We start from the raw sequence: 5,251 nt of genomic DNA, 5'->3' as shown, positions 1-5,251 counted from the left end.
CCGCCGTATACATCAAAGAAAAAAAAAAGAGAAAAAAAAATTCGAGGCACATCGTAAACATTTCACTCTTTGCGCAATATTTTTCTTTCAACACTAATTGATATTTTTATTTCGAGCTTTGAAAATGAAAAGAGTTTGTCGAAAATTTAAATTAATTAATTATCCAGATATCTGAAACAGATACGAAAATATGTACAAAATATTTTTATTTGAAGTGTTTGTCGTTTGTCTTCAATCCGGAAATAACATGTCATAGGATTAAGTATACGGTGAAGAATGGTTGACCTGAAAAAGTCACGTCGAATAAACTTCGGTAGGCTGTGGAACAGGTTTTAAAAAGATGCTTCAGCGGCGGGTCAAAATAGCGAGGAGAAATGGATATTTATAGTGATGCAATTTTATGAAAGAATTTAGTTTGGAAAAAATTTTCGTACACTAATACATGAGGCTTAGTAAATTTATTTTATACAGTAATACCAACATAATAAGAAACGAATAAATTATAAAAGAGAATTTAAATATTTATGAAAAAATATATATCTATCTACTTAATTTAAAATTAATCTTCCATAAGATATATTATATTTATACATTTTATTGTATAAAATATTTTGATAAAAAATCCGTACTGTAATTTTTTAATCCATGGAAATTAATGGAAAAAATAAATAATGGTAACGGTATTTACTATGCCCATATATATGTAACAAATGTGCATTTTTAATTCATAGAATATGAATAGAATATGTATGAGAACATGTAATCTTTTGTTTGGTTTATTAGCTCAAAGAAAGATTAAAGATTCTTTCACGATGTAATAAATAAAACTCTAAAATATTCTAATTATCAAAAGTATTATATTCCCGCATATTCTTTCCTCATCGTTTAAAACAAACTGGTAGCTCGTTTCAGATTTTTTAATGGTGCCTACCTCAGCTCATAAATTTTAATCGAAACGATGTCTCATTTGTTTTTAAAGAATTACACTATCAATCGTAACTATTAAAGTATTTGCCATATATCTTTATTCTCTATAACGTTGAATTCCTTATTTTTTTCTCTATTCCCCTGTGTACTTAAGTACTTTTGTTTTCTTATAATATTAAGTCAAAAAAAAATATATATTTCTTTTTTTCATAAATATTTAAATTATCTTTTATATTCGTTTCTTATTATATTTTCTTAAAGAATAAATCACTAATTTTTAAAGAACATTAATTATAAGAAAATTTTAATCTTTATCATGAATCTTCATTTTTTACACAATAGTAATTAAAAAAGATAAGAAGTAGAAAGTACGTATTACTGTATAAAAAAAATTTTAATATTTATCTTGTAATGAAAATCCTTTAATTGAAGACAGAATTCAAGACAAAAGAATTCTGATAACAACATAACTACGATAAATAAATAAATTTTTAAGTACGTCATTATTCTCATATGATTTCTATAAAGCCCTAATAAGTTCTCGAGGATATGTCCTCTTGAAAACGTAATACGAATGATTCGAAATATCATTTCTCAAGAGGATCGTAAATGTTTCATATCATAAAACTGAATATACGTACATAAATTTTATACTTTTGAAAAATGATAATGAGTAAACCTTCACGTTATAACAATGCAAATAAAATTCATGTTAATTCATATTCTATATTGTCCTCAATCTTATTTCATTCCATTTCTTTCAATTTCAAAAATAGAAAAATATTCCTTCGCATGAAAATTTCAATAAAAATATATCAAGAAAATGGATAGATTATTAGCTGAAACGAAAATTCTTAAATGTAAATTGGAATAAAAATTCGAATGTAACTATAATTGCAAAGAATTAATGAAATATTTTTCTCAAATAGAATAATGAAAATATAATAATAAAAACACTGAAAAAGAATTGAGAAAAATATTACAAAATACCAAGATATCGTTTTTAAAATGTCTCGAGCGAAATTTCATTTTGTCGATATTAGGAAAAATTAGATACAGAGAACAAATCCAATATAATATTTTTAATAGACATATTAACGAATCATAATTTCATTTAAAATTCAATTTTTCATCAGAATATTAATCATTTTCACAGCACCATTTTACTAAATTAGATTAGAGACTATAAAACGCAGCTATGCACGCCAGTCAATCAAATACTAACAGCGATAAATCAACTTGGGCGATACTCCTCCAGTAATTTATCTATTTCGTGTCCATATTCAACTATTTCGCTGAAATGTTCGCTGGAAAGATAATTAAACCAATACCGATAAATTCCTATTTGCACAGTTCCTCAATTGCATCGAGGTATATTCATTATCTTGTTACAAGAACAATTTCATGATAAGATGAATTGAACCATGATGAATCCTCATTAGTTTTTTATACGCAATTAATGAAATTAATTTTCAGCTTATCAGATGACAGTAATGAAAACAAGAAATAATTTTCAATATATACATAGATATACATTTATGTTATGAAATTCAAAAATTATTGTCGATATTGATAGCAGCTAAAAATTAAAAAATGTTTGCATGTTATATTACAAAATATTTATGTTGAATTTTTTTCATTGGGATTTAAATTCTAATAAAAAAATAAAATAAAATAAAACAGCTTCTAAAAATAATTAAAAATTAATTTAATATATAGTTTTACATATGAATTTATGGATTTATAATCAAATATATATGAAAATATTTATTTTCATATATTATAAAAATAGTATTATTTATTTTTCAAAAATTATTCTATCAAAGATTGAAAATTTTTTAATTTTATATCATTACTAAGAAAAAATTTTTACTACAAAAGAATCGATAATCGAATTAAATTAAATTAAAAATATTAAAGTAAAAAATCAACATTCCATTTCAAATAATTTTATATCTTCAACATTCGATTTTATCAAATCCCTAAAAAAACTATTAAAAATCCCGTCACGATTAAAGACACTCTCAATTATCGATTCAGAAGATTAAGATCGGAATAACAATTGTTATTGACCAACGACGCGTGGTTAAATATTGACGAGGGAGAGCAGAGCAAAAAGTAACTCGTTCGCCATAGAAAGCGGAAGTAGGGAGGCGGATACAAATGAGGCTACGGGGATGAGAGTTATCTCGCATCCTGCGGGAGCTATTCGTCCCTTTCCACCCTATTCTCCCTACGCTGTAACCCACAGCCGATCTGCCCTCTTTGCATCCGCCCCTGATAAGGGAACCGGAAACTCACCGAGGCGGCTGAGTCTTTCGGGCTTCCGGATAACGCGATGCTTCTTACACCCGTGGATTATCGACTTCGGATTGTCTTCGAGACAATTTCTCAGAACTGCATCTCCCACATCGCGGCAAAATCGCATGGGAAATGAAGTATAAATGTGGATCCCTTCGCAATCCTGAGATACGTAGGTAACAACTTTGAATCGAAAGAAATAAATTTATGCTCGTTTCTTTGGTATAATTTATCATGCGTCGAAATTTTTTACCATCGAATTTAACCATATGAGAATTTTTAATCGTTTTATTAGAAAATTTAAAAAGTTTTAATGATGATTAAGAAAAGAAATTTATTCTGGAAAAAGCAAATATTCGATCGAGAATATTTATTAATTATATAATTGTAATTTGATGATAAACTTTATGAGAATATATACTTTCATTTTCTTCATGATCTTTTTACAACGGCATGCAATGATATTTGTTTCAATTTTAATATATTTCTCGAAACGAAGATGGCACACGAAGAAAGAATCGACAAATTATTTCTTAGGAATTCAACTTCAGTCGCCATTCCTTGACTTTATAACGGCTGATCAGAATAATACGGAACGCCGGAAACGGGATGAGAGTCTGTATAAAAACGATTTGCCGGAATGAAATATCTGCTGAATCTGAGGAGCGATTCTTCGGGTTATGAAATTCTTAAAGGAGGAAATAAAGATATGCTGATGATCATAAAACCATTTCAAGATATTAGGGCTTTGTAATCACGTTTCAAGCAAGATTTTTATTAAATCCTTCTTCACCGATTTCCATTCTTATTCGAAACGTGCCTCACATTTCTTATATAATTAATATCATTATTATTAACATTAAAAAATAAAAATATTGAAATATTGAATAATTGAAGAAATTCGTAATTACTTAAAATTTGTATACATTCATCTTGTTAAAAAGATGTTATTAATATTAAAAACATATTATGACATGTTACTATGTGAAAAAGCTTTAGCTTTAATTTTATTATTTCACAAACAAATTAAATAAAATTAATCTAACAAATCTAGGAAGAATTCAACTAATTTCTTTCAGCAAATTTTTCTTCGCTATTTTTCGCTGAAAGATAACTTTCCTTTTTTACTAACTCAATAGTTTCCTTACGTTAACATTTTATATTTTTTCATTGTCTTAAATTTCCAAAAAACCTGAAGCTTTACTTTATCTATTAAAATCCACTAAAATCTTTATTTTATTATCCAATAAATTGTCAATTAACTCTTAAATAATTCCCTCCCCTTCTTAATAATAATCGAAAAGCAACGAAAAAAAGAAATTATTAAAATTATATGATCTAAATAAAAAATAACACAATGATAAATCCAGAAATAAAGATTTTAACTTGTTACATCAACTTTAATGGGTTATCGAGGATAGTCGATTTGTTTTTACGAGTGAACTCATTTATATAAGAATAAGAAAGAAGTCCACGCGTTCGAAAAGAATCACTGCACTTTCCACGTGGGACGGAAAAAGATTCGAGCTATAACTGAATTCAAAGAAACTATCAATATTGGCAAAATGTTCATACTTTATATCCATTTCAACAACTTTTATATATCAACATGGAATACTAGAATCTTTTCTTTATCACAATAAAATTTGGATTTATATAATTACCTAAAAGATATTAATAATTTGATTTTAATGTATGATAAATAAAAATGTAGAATACTTAATACTATAAATGTGTTGTACTCACCAATGAAAAATAATGAAAAATGAGAAAAAATATTGAATTACTTCAATATCTAAATATTAAAATATTAAAATTTTAGTAAATAAATGATATATGTGTGAATTATTTATTAACTTATAAAAAGAAATGTCTTTAAATTGATTGAAAATCCTTTTAAACATTCCTTTTTATCAATTTATCTTATCAAAAAGATATTTAACAATGAAGTAATACTAATTTTTGTGTAAGTCCTTCAATTCTTAATGATGAAACCGCTGTAACAAATAATATTAGTATTAAA

At 26.1% G+C, this 5,251-nt stretch overlaps 1 protein-coding gene across 9 annotated transcripts in view; it reads right to left on the bottom strand.

Moving 5' to 3' along the window:
• Nucleotides 1-5,251, bottom strand: part of LOC102677825 (collagen alpha-2(IX) chain-like) — a 342,768-nt gene that overhangs the window by 314,941 nt on the left and 22,576 nt on the right. The gene's annotated exons all lie outside the window — the stretch shown is intronic.

The sequence above is a fragment of the Apis dorsata genome, unplaced genomic scaffold (assembly GCF_000469605.1).
Source record: "Apis dorsata unplaced genomic scaffold, Apis dorsata 1.3 scaffold_1204, whole genome shotgun sequence".
In the NCBI taxonomy this organism is placed as follows: Eukaryota; Metazoa; Arthropoda; class Insecta; order Hymenoptera; family Apidae; genus Apis; species Apis dorsata.
The sequence above is the reverse complement of the archived record's forward strand: the minus strand, read 5'-3'. Positions and strand labels throughout refer to the sequence as shown.